This window comes from Sturnira hondurensis, unplaced genomic scaffold (genome assembly GCF_014824575.4).
Source record: "Sturnira hondurensis isolate 20B ecotype Veracruz unplaced genomic scaffold, ASM1482457v3 Scaffold0012541, whole genome shotgun sequence".
Lineage (NCBI taxonomy): Eukaryota > Metazoa > Chordata > Mammalia > Chiroptera > Phyllostomidae > Sturnira > Sturnira hondurensis.
In genome coordinates, this window is record NW_028085172.1 from 606860 (window position 1) to 626167 (window position 19308).

The 19308-nt window shown below is 41.7% G+C and overlaps 1 pseudogene; it reads right to left on the reverse strand.

Annotated features, from left to right (window-relative positions):
* Positions 1–17658, reverse strand: part of LOC118997190 (60S ribosomal protein L10a-like) — a 41694-nt pseudogene extending 24036 nt beyond the window's left edge.
* Between the last annotated feature and the right edge of the window lie 1650 nt (positions 17659–19308).

Consider the following 19308-nt stretch of genomic DNA (forward strand, 5'->3'; position numbering starts at 1 on the left):
GATAAGTCCCTTTAACATCTTATATAATAAGGGCTTGGTGATGATGAACTCCTTGAAGTTGACCTTATCTGAGAAGCACTTTATCTGTCCTTCCATTCTAAATGAAAGCTTTGCTGAATAAAGCAGTCTTGGCTCTAGGTCTTTGGATTTCATGACTTGGAATACTTCTTTCCAGCCCCTTCTTGCCTGTAAGGTCTCTTTTGAGAAATCCGCTGACAGTCTGACGAAAACTCCTTTGTAGGTGACTGCCCCCTTATCTCTTGCTGCTTCTAGAATTCTCTCCTTCATTTTAGTCTTGGCTAATGTAATTATGATGTGCCTTGGTGTGTTCCTTCTTGGGTCCAACTTCTTTGGCACTCTCTGAGCTTCCTGGACTTCCTGTAAGTCTATTGCCTTTGCCAGATTAGGGAAGTTCTCCTTTATTATTTGTTCATGTAAGTTTTCCACTCATGGAAACTTCTTCTTCCCTTTCTGGTACCCCTATAATTTGGATGTTGGAATATTTAAAGATGTCCTAAGGAGGTTCCTAAGCCTCTCCTCATTTTTTAAAATTCTTGTTTCTTCATTCTTTTCTGTTTGGTCATTATTTTCTTCCTTCTAGTCCACTCCCTTGATTCGAGTTCCAGTTTCCTTTCCCTCACTATTGGTTTCCTGTGTATTTCCCTTCATTTCACTTAGTTTAGCCTTCCTTTGTTCCTCTAATTTGTGACTAAAATTAACCAATTCTGTGAGCATCCTGATCACCAGTATCTTAAACTGTGCATCTGATTTGTTGGCCATCTCTTGGTCACTTAGAAGTATTGGTTCTGGGGCTTTGAGCTGTTCTTCTTCTTGAACCATAATGTTTTGGTCTGTTCGCACCTGTAACATATGAGAGGCGGAGCCTTAGATGTTCACCAGTGCAGGGTGACCCAGTCGCTGGGTTGTGAGGCTGTATGTGGGGGCAGGGTCAAGAGAGGGGCAAAGTTGCTTGTTCCACACTCTTGGATTTCTGTCCCCTGGCTGCTTCCCATAAGCAAGTTGGGCTCTTCTGGTGCTGGTTCCCGGGTGTGTGGTCCTGTGCACCCTCCAGGACCCTGTGGGTCTCTCCAATGAACTCTCTGTGAGCCTGGGAGGTTCTCCTGGCACCTTGACCCTGAAAGTTTTCCCAATTGGTGCTTTTAGGCTTTAATTCCTGTCGCTGGGGCCCTAGTTTGCGTGGTCTGTCTCACTGCCCGCTCCTTTGCCTGGTTTATCTGAGTGTGAATGTGTGACCAAGGTCAACCAGCTACCTTGTGCCCTCACTGGGTCCACCCGTTGCCACCTTGCACCTGGGATCTGTCAACTGCTGTCTGTGCACCAGGCTCAGTCTGGCCACTTTTTTATGCTGGACCCCTCACCCCCAGCCACTAACTCAATCCCTCTTATGGGTCTGAATGACAGGTTTCTTGTTGGACTTCTGTACAGTTAAATTTTCTGTGTTTTGGTTGCATTTTTGTTAGTAAAACTTTGTTGTCTTTAAATCTGGTTGTTTATATTCTTCACTATACATTCTTCATGTACTACATTTTTGATATTACAGTACATATATTTTAATATGGTATATTTATTAAATTATTGCAGTTACAGTTATTATAATACTTTTATATTTTAACCTTAAAACTCATTCACAGTTAGTCCAACATCATAATATAATAGATTTTTCTAAATTTAACTATACATTTATCTTTATCACTGACATTTACATTTTTGTCTTTCTGTCACTTTGTACACTTTCATTTCAGTTTAAAATAGTGTCATTACAGTTTCTTGTATGACTGGTCTAGGGGTGGTAAATCCCCTCAGCATTTGATGGTTTGAAAACCCTTGGCTCTCCTTCACTTGAGAGCAAGTTTGCTGGGGAGAACATTCTTTGTTGACACTTTTTTCCAGCACTTTGAATATGTTGTCTCCCCCCCCTTTGTTCTCCTAAATTTCTTTTGAAAAGTCTGCTAAATTGGCATATGAAGGTTTACTTGTACATAAAAATATTTTCTCTTGCTCCTTTAAATTTTTATCTTTATCTTTGACATATAACAATTGAATTATAATGTCTTAGTATGGGTCTCTTTGTTTTTACTCTTATTTGAAAACTCTCTGGTCTGCCTGAATCTGAATGTCTGTTTAACTCAGCTTAGAAACATTTTTTAATCTATTATTTCTAAAAGCTTTCTGCTCCTTTTTCTTACTCTTTTAATTTGGCAGCCCTATAATGTCAATACATTTCTATTTTATGTTGCCTAAGAGTTACCTTAGGCTATCCTCATTCTTTTTAAATTTTCTTTTGGTCCTCATATTGAATAAATTCCACTACCCTGTTTTCTGGTTAACTGACCATTTCTTCCAAGTTAGGCAATAAGCTGTTGAAAAACTATTCTGCCTTTGTTGTTGTTGTTAACTCATTGCATTGTCCATGTCTATGAATTATGTTTAGTATTTTTATATATTTTTATTTCTAGTGAAATTTGTACTTTGTGTATTATTTTCTTGGATTTTAGTAAGAATTTTAAAAATTATTGTTTTGAATATTTTATCAGGTATTTTTTTCATTTCATTGAGGTATTTTTTCTGGGGTTTTATTTTATTTTATTTTATTGAATATATACTTCTATTTTTTCCTTAACTCTCTCTTTTTGTTACTATGTATTAGAAAAAATGCCATGTCTGCCACTTTTGAAAGAATGGTCTCCTAGAGGAGTTGAAGTTTCTCATTTAATCCCATCCTAGTTCTTGGTTGTTTCTCAAATTTTTCTAATTGTCCAATGAGACTTCTTTCTTTTTAGTTGCACTCAGGAGTTGGTAGTGTTCCAGAGCCTGTCAGCATTCCAAGCCGTCATTGTCCCTAATGGGATGATCTCTGTCAGCAATTGATTCAGATTAATTGAAAGTCAGAGTATCAGGAAGAAGCCTTTAAATTGTGTAATAAACCTTTTTTCAGTGAGAGGCTGAAAGATGGGCATTTCTACTTGCTCCTTTTTCTCTAAACCCTGGAAGCATTTTCATTCTAGAATTTTTTAACATTCATTTTTTTATTTTGTAATATATTTTATTGATAATATTATTGCAGTTGTCCCATTTTCTTCCTTTATTCTGCTCCTCCCTACACACCCCCTTCCACCTGCATTTACCACCTCCTGTTAATTCATGTTCATCGGTCGTATAGATAAGTTCTTTGACTTATACATTTTCTATACTATTCTTAACCCCCCTGTCTATTTTCTACCTACCATTTATGCTTCTTTTTCCATGTACCTTTTCCCCTTTCTCCCCATCCAGTCCCCTACTAATAACTATTCATGCAGTCTCCATTTCTGTGATTCTGTTCCTGTTCTAGTTTTTGCTCAATTTGTTTGTGGGGTTTTTTTGTTGTTTTTTTTTTTGGTTGTTGTTGTTTTGTTTTGTTTTGTTTTGTTTTAGGTTCAGTTGTTGATAGTTGTGAGTTTCTTGTCATTTTACTGTTTGTATTTTTTATCTTTTTTCTTAGATAAGTCCATTTAACATTTAGTATAATAAAGGCTTGGTGATGATGAACTCCTTTAACTTGACCTTATCTGGGAAGCACTTTATCTGCCCTTGCATTCTAAATGCAAGCTTTGCTGGATAGAGTAATCTTGGATATAGGTTTTTGCCTTTCATGACTTGAAATATTTCTTTCCAGCCCCTTCATACCTATAAAATTTCTTTTGAGAAATCAGATGACTGTCTTATGGGGACTCCCGTGCAGGTAACTGTCTCCTTTTCTCTTGATGTTTTTAAGATTCTCCCTTCATCTTTAGTCTTGGGTAACTTAATTGCAATGTACCTTGGTGTGTTCCTCCTTGGGTACAACTTCTTTGGGACTCTCTGAGCTTCCTGGACTTTCTAGAAGTCTGTATCTTTTGCCAGACTGGAGAAGTTCTCCTTCATTATTTTTTTTAAATAAGGGAGGGATTTAGAGGAACCTATATAAAGGATACATGGACAACAACTGAGAAGGGTGGAAATGGGAGGGAGGGGGGAGGATGGGGGGTGGGATAGGATGGGAGTAATAGACAGAAAACTATACTTGAAAAATAATTAAATAAAAAAATTGAAAAATAAAATAAAATAAAAAAATCAGTTGTTCATAAATGTATGAGTTTGTTTCTGGACTGCCAATTCTATTTCTTTGACCTATATGCCTCAACATATGCAAATTTTTGCCAGTCTTGATTACTGTAGCTTTGCAATAAATTTTGAAATTGGTAAGTAAAAAAAAAAAAAATAGGTTTTTAATTTATTGCTCTTCCTCTTCTCCTTCTGGACCCCATATGATTGGGGTGTTGTAATGTTCTTTTTAATATATTTTATTGATTATACCATTACAGTTGTTCTATTCCCCCCCCTTCATTCCCCTCCACCCGCACCCTCCCTCCCCCACTATTCTCCCCCTCTTAGTTTATAACCACGTGTCTTAATTTCTTTAGGTTCTATATTTCCCCCACTATTCTCACCCTCCCCCCTATCTATTTTCTACCTACCATCTATGCTATTTTCTGTGCCTTCTCCCCCCTTCTCCTCCTCCCACCCCCCTGTTTCTAACCCTCCATGTGTTCTTCATTTCTATGGTTCCACTCCTGATCTAGCTGTCCTCTTGGTTTGCTTTTGTTTTAGGTGTGGTTGTTAATAACTGTGTGTTTGCTGTCCTTTCACTGTTCATATTTTTCATCTTCTTTTTCTTATATAAGTCCCTTTAGCATTTCATATAATAAGGGCTTGGTGATGATGAACTCCTTGAACTTGACCTTATCTGAGAAGCACTTTATCTGTCCTTCCATTCTAAATGAAAGTTTTGCTGGATAAAGCAGTCTTGGCTGTAGGTCTTTGGATTTCATGACTTGGAATACTTCTTTCCAGCCCCTTCTTGCCTGTAAGGTCTCTTTTGAGAAATCCGCTGACAGTCTGACGAAAACTCCTTTGTAGGTGACTGCCCCCTTATCTCTTGCTGCTTCTAGAATTCTCTCCTTCATTTTAGTCTTGGCTAATGTAATTATGATGTGCCTTGGTGTGTTCCTTCTTGGGTCCAACTTCTTTGGCACTCTCTGAGCTTCCTGGACTTCCTGTAAGTCTATTGCCTTTGCCAGATTAGGGAAGTTCTCCTTTATTATTTGTTCATGTAAGTTTTCCACTCATGGAAACTTCTTCTTCCCTTTCTGGTACCCCTATAATTTGGATGTTGGAATATTTAAAGATGTCCTAAGGAGGTTCCTAAGCCTCTCCTCATTTTTTTTGAATTCTCATTTCTTCATTCCTTTCTGGTTGGATGTTTCATTCTTCCTTCTGGTCCATTCCATTGATTTGAGTCCCAGTTTCCTTTCCATCGCTATTGGTTTCCTGGACATCTCCCTTCATTTCAATTAGTTTAGCCTTCATATGTTCCTCCAATTTGTGACTGTACTCTACGAATTCTGTGAGCATCCTGATAAATAGTGTTTTAAATTGGGCTTCTGAGAGGCTGGCAATCTGTTGGTCGCTTAGAGTTATTGGCTCTGGGACTTTGAGTTCTTCCTGCGCCATCCTTTGGGTTGTTAGTGCCTGTTAAGTAGCAGGAACGGAGCCCTAGGTTTTCACCAGAGCATGGAAACTCTGTCGCTGGGTTGTGATGTCGTATGTGGGGGCGGGGTCAAAGAGGGACAATGGCTTCCCTCTGGCGCCCGCTGCTGCCGCAACCCCCACCAGCACCGCAACCACCACCGTCACCAGGGCCCCGCGCCCCGCTCCACGGCACGCAAGTGTGCCACCGCTGTCAGCCCTCCACCACTGGGTTTGCCCCCTGGGGCCTGTGAGGTCCATCTCACTGCGCACGAATGTGCGACCTTGGTCAGTCTGTTCCGCACCTCGACTAGTTCTGGGCTGCCTGTGCTCCTCTGTCTGTCCTGTCCGACCCAGCTCTGCTGCTGGCTCCACCTCTTACCGTCCTCGTTGAACAGTTCGTAGCTGTCGGACTTCCATATAATTCGGTTTTCTGGCCTCTGGGTGTGTGTTAATTCTCCAAAACTTTTGTTGTATCCAAACTTGGTTGTGGGAAAAGGCACAGTGTTTCCACCTATGCCTCCATCTTGGCAGAAGTCCTTGGGGTGTTGTAATGTTTAAAGTTGTCTTGGAGGTTCTTAAGCCTCTCCTCATTTTTTAAAGTTCTTGTTTCTTCATTCTGCTCTGGTTGAATGTATATTTCTCCCTTCTACTCCAAACCATTTATTTGAGTGGTGATTTTCTTCCCTTCACTGTTGGTTCCCTGTATTTCACTTTTTATAGCCTTTGCTTTGTCCTGTTTTGCAACCACACTCACCCAATTCCATGAGCATCCTGGTTATCAGTGTATTGGACTGTGCATCTAATAGATTGGCTATCTCTTCATTGCTCAGTTGAATTTTTTCTAGAGCTTTGACCTGTTCTTTCATTTGGGAGATTTTATATATATATATATATATATATATATATATAGAGAGAGAGAGAGAGAGAGAGAGAGAGAGAGAGAGAGAGACTATATATATATATAGTCTCAGCATGCCTGTTATATAATAAGGGGCAGAGCCTTAGGTATTAACCAGGGTAGGTATCAACCACAAGCCAGGGTGTTACGTCAGAGTCACTCAAGAAACCAGATGGATGCAGTGAGCTAAGGAGCAGAGTTTATTAGCAAGGAATAAAAAGCAAAGTGGAGCCAATCAAGGAAGGTTGGACAACCAACCAAGGGAGGTTAGGACTCACTCCATTGTTCTTAGGGCAGGGTTTTTAAGCACAATAACTTGCAAAGGGTAACTGGTTGGGGTGTCAGAATCTGATTTGCTAGAGCTGTTTGCTGGGTGCCATTTCTGTTGACCATTGTTCTTGATACATCTTATCAGGCTCAAGTTAAAGCTGCATTCTGTTATGCAAGATAGGCTGACCCCAGACCCCAATCTTAGCTGGGCATCTGTTTCTCTTGGGTAGGGTTGACAGGCTGTTACCCAGGCAGGCATTTTCCCAGGCTACAGCTTCCTGCGGTACAGTTTTCCCACCTGATGATTTTCCATTCCTCCTAAGCCTACTTATATCTTGTCACAGGGCAACCTACCTCAGGCGTTGTGGAACTGTTTGTGGGGGAGGGGTCCAAGAGAAAATAATGCAATACACTTTGTTCTCTGTTAGCTTCCAGCTCCCTCCAAAGCTACCCACGAGCAAATTAGGCTATTCTGGTGCTGATTCCCAAGTGGGTGGGTTTGTGTGCATTGTAGGACCCTGTGGGTCTCTCCAATGAACTGTTCTGTGAGGCTGGGAGTCTTTCCTGCCACCTCACCTCCCACAGGGTCCTACAATAGGTCTCTTCAGTCAGAAGCTTTGAGGCTCTGTTTATCCACACTGGATCCCTGGGTTGTGAGGTTCATGTCGATCCCCAGTTGTTCCTCCCAGTCTATCTTCACACAAATGTGGGACTGCCCACTCCACCAGCCACTGCCTCCCCTGCCCAGGTCCTCTAGCTGCTGCCTTGCCACAAGTCCACTCCATTCAGCTGCCCATCTCTGCCCCTCCTAAAGGTCTGAATGAATGTTTCTTCTTTAACTCTGGTTGTCAGACTCCATACAGTTCAATTTTATGTCAGTTCTGGTTGTTTTTGTTTTTAAATTTGTTGTCCTTCTTTTGGTTGTATGAGGAGGCACAGTATATCCACCTACACCTCCATCTTGGCCAGAAGTCATTCTAGAATATTTTTTTTTTCTATCATTCTGCTGAACACATGAACATAAGCCATGCTGATCTCCAAGACCCAAATATTGAATAATATGTCCTCTAGGTAACAGCCACAAAAACTGGAGCACCATTAGTGCATACAAGATCTTTTTTTTGGAGACACTGATAACCTGGAGCAGGAGAGAGAAAAAATGCAAGATGGCACTTGACAATATCCAATTTCTGTATAGAAGATCCCAGTTGTTCCCTATGTATGTTTAAGTAGAGACCTGTCTCTCATGCCACAGCTTTTAAGATTTGCAGTTAAGTCTCCTTTTTTGAGAACAGTGGTCATTCCAATTTACTACCTCTGCTCTGTTTCCTGGGGATATAGGTTAAGAACTATTTTTCTAGTTTTTACAGTTTTGTGGGACACATGAATGTAAACTCCACTGGCTAAAAGCCAGGTCATCAAGGGGTACATCTTTTGGATGGCAACCACAAGCCCCAGAACACCAGACTTGTGCACAGTCTCGTTTCTGGGAAACACTAGTGACAAAGTTCAGCAAAGGAAGAGGGAAAAAATGCTACATGCTTTTCTTCCTGGGCTCTAGAGAGGACTGCAATGGGATCTTGGCTCTGGGTTAAATTAGAATCCTGACACTCAGGATTTGTTTAGCATTTGAGATCATCAAATAGGCAACTTTCAGAAAAAACTGAGTTTCAGGTGCTGCCTTTAAACTATGCCCTTGCGGGATAGCTGTCAGTGAGTCCATGTGAACTCATTAAGAACTTCTTAGTTTACTATTGTCTTGTTTGTCAAGGGGATGGAACCCCATTGGATTTCAGAGTAAGCAGCTTTGGGAACCCTTCTATGAGGTGAAAGTTATATAAGTTGGAATGCCAAATATAGAACCCAAAACTTTTGCTCCTTAGGAAAATCTGTTATTTTGAGACCAGGAAAGTCAGTGTTTGTTCTGCCTGTTAATACCAAAACAAATAAGTAGAGACAACATTGGAATCATTATAGATGCTTTATTCAGATGCTGGCAACCTGAGAAGATGGCAGGTTATGTACCATAAACCATCTTAATATTTCATCTCAAGCCAACCTTTTCAATAGAAGAAAAGGGTAGGTAAGGTGTTTGTGGGAAGGTTTAATCAGATAAGAGTTGCAGTCTGGTAATCATTTTCCTAGCATTTCTTTATCTGTTGATCAACAATTCTTTGTCTGACTCAGATGATTACTCCCTGGAACACAATGGATCCGATTTCATCTTGATTGCTTGCAGACCTCCAGGGGGCACAAAGGTTGAATTGTTTGCCAACCTCCTGGAGTCACTAGGTCACATATTCTAGTTCCTGGAATAACACCTTTTCACATGCACTAATCATTGAAGTCTATCAACTATAACTATAGCTAAAATCTTTAACTTTTGAGGTCCCTATCTAGTTGTGAGTTCTCTTCTAGTTGTGGGTCACTGTAATAGGAATAAAGTTTATGGCAAGATCGTGCCTCATGCTTTCATTTCCAAGTCCTTGTTGGTTTTTATTTCCTCTTTTACTAGATAGTCATTCAGATAGTGCCTAGGTGTCTTTGAGAGTAACTTATTCCATTTGTAGGTAAAATTTTAGTGTATCTGTGGGAGAAAGAGAAGTCAAAAGCCTCTTATATTTCCATCTTGAACTGAAACTTCTGGGATAATTTTCAATTTGCTAAGGTATTTTTAGTGCTTGCATGATCTATTCTGGAGAATAATGCATGCAGACTTGAGGTAAATGAGCATTCTATGGTTGTTAGATGGAATTATCTTACATATCTGTTATGGTACTTTGATATAAATTATGACTTATGTACAACATTGCTTTACTGATTTTTTTCTGTCTGCATGACTTATCCATTGCTAAAGTAAACTTGAATTATGCTACTATTTTCCTTTAGATATTTTAGTATTTGCATACAGTAGGAATGCACTCCAATGTTGGGAACATGTATATTTATAAATAATAATATATTCTTAGTTTGTTAATCTTTTACCATTATAAAATAGTCGTGTTACTATTTTTGCCATACAGTATATATTTTTTTGATATTAGCATAGCTACCCCCAGTTTTTTTTGTTGTTGTTTCCACTTACAAGGAATATCTTCTTTTATTCCTTCATTTTGAATCTGTGTTTATTTTTTATTTTTATTTTTTTTCATTTTATATTACATTTTCTTTATTTTTTAAATAATTTTTTTATTTAATTCTTGTTCAAGTACAGCTTTCTGTCTTATATTCTCACCCCTGCCCACCCTCCGCCCCATGCTCCCCACCTCCCTCCCATTTCCGCCCCTCACCCTTAGTTATTGTCCATGTGTCCTTTATACTTGTTCATGTGAGTCCATCCCCTTTTCCCCTATGATTTTCTCACCTCTCCCCTCTGGACCCTGTCAGCCTGTTCCGTAATTGAGTGTCATTGGTCATATTTTGCTTGCTTGTTTGTTTTGTTTAGATCCCTGTTAACGGTGATATCATATGGTATTTGCCTTTCACCTCCTGGCTTATTTCGCTCAGCATAATGCTTTCCAGTTCCATCCATGCTGTTGCAAAGGGTAGTAGTTCCTTCTTCCTTTCTGCAATACCATGTTTATGGATTGGAAGAATTAACATCATCAAAATGTCCATACTACCCAAAGCAATTTACAGATTCAATTCAATACCTATTAAAGTACCAATGGCATATTTCACAGACATAGAACAAACACTTCAAAAATTTATATGGAAACATAAAAGACCCCGAATAGCAGCTGCAATTTTGAGAAAGAACAAAGTAGGAGGGATAACAATACCTGACATCAAACTGTATTACAAGGCCACTGTAATCAAAACAGCCTGGTATTGGCACAAAAACAGGCACATAGACCAATGGAATAGAACAGAGAGCCTGGAAATAAACCCAAATCTCTATAGTCAATTAATTAATATTTGACAAAGGGGGCAATAACATAAAATGGAGTCAAGACAGCCTTTTCAACAAATGGTGTTGGGAGAACTGGACAGCTACATGGAAAAAAATGAAACTTGAGCACCAACTTACACCATACACTAAAATAAATTCAAGGTGGATAGAAGACTTAAATATAAGCCATGAAACCATTAAAGCCCTAGAGGAGAGCATTGGCAAGAAAATCTCAGATATTTCACGCAGCATTATTTTTACTAATATGTCCCCTAGAGCAAGGGATATAAAGGAAAGAATAAACAAATGGGATCTCATCAAAATTAAAAGCTTTTAAAAGCTTCTGCATGGCTAAGGAAAACAATGTCAAGATACAAAGAGAAGCAACTGTTTGGGAAAACATATTTGCCAATGACACCTCGGACAAAGGTTTAATCTCCAAAATATACAAAGAACTCACTCGACTCCACTCAAAGAAGACAAGCAACCCGATTAAAAAATGGGCAGAGGACTTAAACAGGCATTTCTCCAAAGAGGACATACAGAGGGTCCAGAGACACATGAAAAGATGCTGGATATTGCTAGCTATCAGAGAGATGCAAATCAAAACCACAATGAGATACCACTTAACACCAGTCAGAATGTCTATCATAAACAAAGAAACAAACAACAAGTGCTGGAGAGGTTGTGGGGAAAGGGGGACCCTGGTTCACTGTTGGTGGGATTGCAGACTGGTACAACCACTATGGGAAACAGTATGGAATTTTCTAAGAAAACTAAAAATGAACTTGCCTTTTGACCCAGCAATTCCACTCTTAGGAGTATATCCTAAGAATCCTGAAACACAAGTCCAAAAGAACCTATGCACCCCAATGTTCATAGCAGCACAAGTTACGATAGCCAATAGTTGGAAGCAACCTAGATGCCCATTGGTCAATGACTGGATCAAAAAACTATGCTACATTTACACAATGGAATTCTATGCTGTGTTTGTTTTTTTAATCTGAAGTTAGTCTCTTATATACAATACATAGTAGGTTCATATATTTTCCCCATTAACCCACTCTGTACCTTTTGATTAAAGAACACTATTTACTTTAATCAAGTCCCATTTGTTTATTCTTTCCTTTATGTCTCTTGCTCTAGGGGACATATAGATGAAAATATTGCTATGTGGAATATATGAAACTTTTTTGCCTATGTGTTTCTCTCAACTGGTGTTACAACTTATATTTAAGTCTCTTATCTATATTGAGTTTATTTTTGTGTATGGTATAAGTTAGTGATGAACTTTCACTTTTTTGCATGTAGCTGTTTTGCTCTCTTTCATCACCATTTGTTGAAGAGTCTATTTCATTTTATGTTTCTGCCCCTTTTGCCAAATAGTAATTGAACCTAGAGACTTGGGTTTATTTCTGGGCCCTCTGTTTTGTTTCATTGGAAGAGCTCCCAACCTTCATGACAACACGGATGGAACTGTAAAGCATTATGCTAAGAGAAATAAAACAAGTGGTAAAGGACAGATAACATATGATCTGAACTGTAAGTAGAGCCTAATCAACAACAATAACGACTGAGCAAAACAGAACCGGAGACATGGAAGTAAGGGACAAACTGACAATAAGCAGAGAAGATTGGGGAGGAAAATAACTGGGGAAAGAAGATAAAAGGTAAGTCAAGGAACATGTATAAAGGACCCGTGTATAAAGACAACACAGTGGGGGATTGAATGCGGAAGGTGGGTGTGAGTGGAAGTATAGAGTATTGGGAGAAAAATGGATACAACTGTAATTGAACAACAATGGAAATGGGGAAAGAGAAGATAAAATTTTAAAAAAGAACAGTATTTATATTTAGTGTAATTATTGATATGTAAGGAATTACCAATGCTATGTTTAATTTTTTCTGGCTGTTTTGTAGTTCCATTTTTCTTTTTCCCTCTCTTGATTCCTACCTTAGTGAACTGGTGATTTTCTGTGGTGGTATGCTCTGAATCCCTTGTCTTTATCTTTTGTGAATTTACTACTGGTTTTTGCTATGTAATTACCATGAGGCTTACGTAAAACCTCTTATAAATAAAATACTACATGTTTGCTATGAAGAACTTAACATTGATCATATATTTTAACACTTTCTTTCTAAAGAATATTTTATTTTTTTAATTTTTTAAAATTAATTATTGCTCAAGTACAGTTTTCCATCCCCCACTCTCATCCCAGCACACCCTCCCCTTGCTCCCGACCTCCCTCCAATTTCAACCCCCCTTAGTTGTTCTCCACGTGTCCTTTATACTAATTTCTGTTAATCGTTCCCCTTTTACCCTGGAATCCTCTCCCCTCTCCCCTCTGGACCCTGTGAGTCTATTCTGAATTTCAATGTCTTTGGTCATATTTTGCTTGCTTGCTTGTTTTGTTGTTTAAGTTCCTATTAAAGGTGAGATCATATGGTATTTCTCTTTCACTGCCTGTGAAAGACAAATACCATTCCATCCACTCAGCATAATGCTTTCCCATTCCATCCATGCTGTTGTAAAGCATAGGAGTGCCTTCTTTCTTTCTGCTGCATAGAATTCCATTGTGTAAATGTACCACAGTTTTTTGATCCATTCATTTACTGATGGGCATCTAGGTTGCTTCCAACTCTTGGCTATTGTAAATTGTGCTGCTATGAACATTGGTGTGCACAGGTTCTTTTGAAATAGTGTTTTAGGGTTCTTAGGATGTAATCCCAGCAGTGGAAATGCTGGGTCAAATGGCAATTCATTTTGAATTTTCTGAGAAAATTCCATACTGTTTTCCATAGTGGCTGTACTGTTACAGAAAATGAAGCAACCAGAAACCGAGGGTTCAGGAGCATGATCTTTTATTACATGCATGGGCTCAGAGGAGAGTAACCTCCAAATTCTGAGCCCTGAACAAAGGGTTCTTGGGGTTTATATAGCCTGCAGGACCTTCCTGTCTACGTAGTAAAGTGAGTTACAGAAGCGGAATGAGGAACTTTTGTCTATTTCCTTATTTGGGGATATCTGAGGTGCTGTGGCTCTCTTTGGCTGTGCGGCAGAAGCAGGTTACAGAAGCAGAATGCGGAAGTTAGACTCTCCTATGGGGGCATTCTTAGGCTAGCAGAAAAGGGGCTTTTCTCTATCATTCCCCCTATGGGTGCTTAGACAGTGCTTTTGTCTGTCTCAGCATCCAATAACGGGACTCTCTGCTCTTGTTGTTGCTTGACCATGAGAAGGCGGCTAGTGGTCTTCCGTACTAGTGCTCCTTCTAACTGGCTGACTACTGTCCTGATGGCCCAGGGTCCTATGGTAATGACTAGGATGAGGATGATCAGGGGTCCTAGGATGGGGGCTAGGAAAGAGAGAAGAGTGTTCTGACACCAGGAGGATGCTCCCGTCTCGGCTCTGGGCCGTAGTCTGTCTTTAAAGTTCATTTATGCGTTATAAGTTTTCTTCAACTAAGCCACTTTCATTAATAAAATAGCAACACTCTTCTCCGAGGAATATACAGGTTCCCCCCTGTCTTTTCCTGGATTCAGAGCATTAATGTGGTTTCTTTCCTCATAATTTTTCTCCTCCTGTGATTAACTGTTAGGAGGGGTTCTGAGATTCCGTTCTCTTTCTGGAATCATATAAAGGACAATGGATGAAGGTCTCATCTCCTTATAACTACTTCAGGCTGGACATGGATGTCGTCTCACCTACCCTTGAGTCAGGGGTACCCTGAAAGAGGAGGAGGGGGGTGTAGCATGGAGGGAGTCCTTCCTGCAAGGGGAAGGACCTTACAGGGTCCTGGTCATTTGGCTGTCACCAGAAATTCGCAGGCTTGGTGTCCAAAGGCTGGCGATACTAGACTGTTGGCCTTCTGGTCAGGTCATATTCTGGAGGTGACAGATTAGGCAAGAAATTGGAAGCACAATTAAATTATAACTATTAAATGACAAAGGCAGGGACTTCAGTAAAGAATGGCTTATCTGGAGGAAGGCGTACAAGGCATGCTACACCTATCCAAGACTTGTGGCTTGCTATACTTCACACAAAAATCTCCAAAACAGTTGCTGTGACTGTGAGACTGTCTTTTGGGATGACATTCCATTGCAAGGTCCTTCCTGAAATGACATTTAACAGTGGCAATTTGACAGGTCCTTTGTACCTGTAAATTGCACATCTTTGGTGACATCACAAACCTGGTTTCAATTCTTACATGAAAATAAGACAGTTTTAAGACAGTTAGCTGTGCCATTCTGATATCCAATACTGAGCATATTGATTTTCCTTGTATAATTTTTCTCCTTAAGATTACCCTAACTGTTATTACAGGGACTACTTTGGGTCCCACTTTTTATTTTGACTGTTCATTTGCATAAACACACCAAGAGCAGCCTGGATCACTTATGATCTTTAAGTCTGCTTTGCTGGAACTGACACAGGGAACCTTCAGATTGACTTCTCAGTCTGCCCCTCAGGGCACAGAAGCAGAGCCACACATCTGCCATCTGGCTTCGCCTGTACCAGTCATTTCACTCAAATCCTTGAGCCTCCATTGTGCCTACAGGCTCCTTTTAGCCACCTTTCAGGAAAGCAACCTTTGTTCCTCCCCTGGAAAGCCTGGCTGGAACCACACAACCAACCAAAGTACCAAACTTTTCTCATGGGCCTTTGATAGCTTCACAGGTCAATCCCAGTTCCTCTGAGCTCTCTGGTAATGACCGGAATCCATACATGCCTCCTTCAGACGTGACATTCCAGTCAAAGTCCTGGTTAACAAAACCACTATTAATGACTGGTCTTATTGGTTTTATGCAAATAAACCTTATGTCATCATTCATTCCTTCAGAATGCCAAATTCTGGAGGGATCAGGTAGGGAGAAAAACACAAAGCTTGAAGGAAAATCTTTCTCCTTCTAATACCCATTAAGATGCATCTCCATGCCTTATACCTTCTATTACTAACACCACATAATTTCTTTCCAAAACTTTCACATTTCCATTTATTTTTATAACTTCCCACAGATTTTCTGCAATATTCATAAACTTCTATAGCTTTTTTACCTATCCATATTTATCCATAATTCACTTTTAATCCCTGTTCCTTTCCCACACTGGGAAGGACTGTACTTGAACTCAGTATCTGGCAGCTAAAAGTCCCTAGATTTGCAGGGAAATTTTTCACCTTCCTGAAGCTTAGACCTTGCAAACATCCTATAAATCAGATGGTCAGCCTTGGATGTCAGTTCATGACCTTCAAAACCAGAGCCATTCCTATCAGAACTAGTTACACAGAGAATCTGACTGCTGTAGTGTCCACACAGCAGCACACAGCTAAGCAGGTTTACAGAAGCAAGAAAGCAGGGCTACTGATAGGGTCATATAATGTTCTTTTGTTCTTACTTCTTAGTTACTTAGTTGTTTACCCTTCCTTATCTTAGTGGCTCAGCAAACGGACCCAGTCCCTCTGACTTGTCTGGGCTTGTCTAAACAGGTCTCCTGCTACATCTCCCCCCTTTATCTATTCTGAGATTCTAAGTAGTGCCAGCAGCAGCAAATCAGTCCAAAGTCGTCCAGTCTCCTTCTCGGTTAACGATTTTAGATCTCTGGCCAGGGACTCTCTGAGGGGAGTGTGAGAGTTTCTGAAGCTCTGTGGCAGTCTGGTCTGGGTCTAAGCCAGCTAGGCTGAGGGCTGTAGGTGCCTGTAACCCTGGTCTTTGTTGCCTGCCAGTGGGCTTTTTCTTTTTTCCTTTTCAGAGCAGATACAGAACAAAATCCAAAACAGAGAGTTCTGAAACAGCACACAGGCATTCTCTTGCACCAGTGCATCCACTGGTGCCTTGCAGAAACATGTTCCTTCTGGCCCAGTCTCAAGGCAGAGACATGTTGCTTTGCCTCAGGCTGAAGCATTTGTCAGCTCCAATTGACCCTTCTTGGGTCCCAGGTGGCAAAGGTATTCTCCCCAACTGGCTACAGGCGACCTTTCCTAGGTCTTACAATACAGGTTTCTGATCAGAAACAGAACCACATGTGAGAAATTTGCTATTTTCCCATGAAACCAGAAAACAAGTAGTTTAGGTTTCCTTTACTCCAGGTTTAAAACTTTCACATCCTTTATACATATTTCTACTTACCTAGATTTATCTATCATTCTTTTTTACTCTTGGTTCCTCTGCTTAGGCAATCTGGTGGCTCCCTGCTCCCGGGAGGTATCTGGTTTCCTGAAGGACCCACTGCTGGGCCACCCTGCTGCGACATTGTCTAATTGTTTAGACAGGTAGGCTACTGGCCTTTTTCAGGGTTTGTGGTCTTGGGTTTGTGGACTGGCTGAGAGCCCCGTGGCCCCTTGTACTAAGACCTCCTTCCCGGTGTGGGGGTCCAACTGGGACAGTGACTACTGAGTGTTCCGCCTTGGTGTCTACCATAAAGTCAATGTCTTGGCCCCTGACTTTTATTCTGACCATGGGCTCCTGGGGACCGAGCACGAAGGAGCCCAGTCCTCCTCAATCTTGGCTGAACCCAGCAAGGGCTAATATATTGGGTGCTGGCGCCGATGGGACTGCCCAACTGTTAGATGACTCCTCCCGCCGCTTGCGGGCTGGGCAGTCCCGCTTCCAGTGTCCTCACTCTTTGCAGTAAGCACACTGATCTTTTTCTACTTTGAAGTGCCCCTTTTTATTGCCCAGTCCACTTTTGATGTTGTGGAGGCTGGTTTTCCCAGTGTGGCGCCTAAGATGGTGGCCTGCAATTTTTGGTCTTCTAAGTGGGCAGCCACCGCTGCTTTGTCTCAGTTTTCATATACTTTGTTGGATACTGCCAAGAGTTGGTTTAAAGTCATGCCTGTGAAGCCTTCTAATTTTTGAAGCTTTTTTCTAATGTCCGAGCTGACTGGGAGACGAAGGCCATGGCGACCATACACTGGTTCTCAGTCACCTCTGGGTCAAAAGGGGTATACACCCAATAGGCCTCCATTAGATGCTCTAGGAAGTCCCTGGGACACTCGTCTGCCTTCTGAATTATGGTGGCTACCTTGGCCATGTTGGTGGGTTTTCTAGCTGCCACTTTTACCCCCTGTAGTAAGGAGTGGCGATACTGATCAAGGGCGGCCCGTCCTTGTTCTGTGTTTGGGTCCCAGGCTGGCTGTTGCTCGGGGGTGGCTGTGTGAGCATAGTCAGAGGGGTTGAGGGTCCCAGCTGGGGCATTTGCCTCTATGTAGCGTTGGGCCTGCTGTAGGATCTTTCTCCTCTCCTCCGTGTTAAAAATTGGTGACAGTCAAACCAGGTGGGCGAGTGAGTTTGGAAGATTGAATCCACTAATTCAATCATAGCCTGTGGCCATGATTCTTCTCTACAAATGGAGGGCTATGATGTTTCCAGTCTAGGAGGTCAGTTGTACTAAAGGGCTGGTAATAGTAGGTAACCTGACCTGGCTGGATGGTCCCATCCTCATTGACTCTAGGAGCTGCCTGTACCTCCCAGAGTGGCATCTGGAGAGGTGGCTGATGCTGGCTTCTGAGCCTACTGGCCATGGGTGATGGGCCCAGTTGGGGCAAGGCCGGATACCAGACAGGTGCTGGTTCTGGACTAGGCTGCTGCTCTTGTGATGAAACAGAGGGTGGCGGAGTCAAGGGCTCCTGCGGTGGGGCCGTTGTTGGTGATGGTGGGGCCTGATAGGGAGGCAGCTGGTGAACAACTAATTTTATCTTCTTGTGCCTGATCTTAGTGGATGGGGGGTCTGGCTCTAGGAACGAACACGGTCAGGGTGACCTGGCTTTCCTGTAACTATGAGGTGAACTGCTCTAATGGTGGACAAGTTTAAAGTTCCCTTGGAGGGGGGGAGCCAACCCTGAAAGTTGGCCATTCTGAGGTACAAAAAGTCTCAAGTTGTTCTGCATTCAGCAACCTCTAAATTTACTGAAGTTCTGAAGCATACAATCTAGGACCATGGAAGGCCCGCCTCCCATGGTCTTCCTCCTGCTTGGCACAGACACACAAAGGGTGGGGTTCACTTGCTCGGCCACCTGGCCTGCTCCCTCTTGTGACAGAGGTGGTCTTGGCTAAGGTTGCCCCAGCAGAATTTGGGGTTAACTGCCAACTGTATGCCGTATGACCTGACACAGGAATTGCAGGACCCAATCTTGCTCCCTAGGTTTTTCACCCGTGGAGCCACAAACACACACACTCTCACTTTCACTCTCAGACACTCAGAAGTTAAACATTCCCTCCTTGAGTGAGGGTCTGATGATCATACTTAGTCTAAGTTCCTGACTCCGATCAAATTTTCTGGCTATGAGAGGTGATGAGTCTCTCCCTGGTCTCGGGTCCGGTCCCCAGGGCACTTCCGATTTCCGATAGATCGTGGTTTGAAACCCTCACTTCCCATCTGGAGTCGCAGGTCAGCGTCCAGTACCCCGACCAGTCGGGGACTGAGAAATCTCAGGGCACGTGCTCCCCCGGTCCCCAGTAGGGCCACTGGCCACCTGGCCCGCCCTGTCCAGCAGCAGCAAATTGGCCCAAATTTATGTAAGTTCACTTCCCAGTCAGGGAACCAAATGTTACAGAAAATGAAGCAACCAGACACCGAAGGTTCAGGAGCATGATCTTTTATTACATGCATGGGCCCAGAGGAGAGTAACCTCCAAATTCTGAGCCCTGAACAAAGGGTTCTTGGGGTTTATATAGCCTGCAG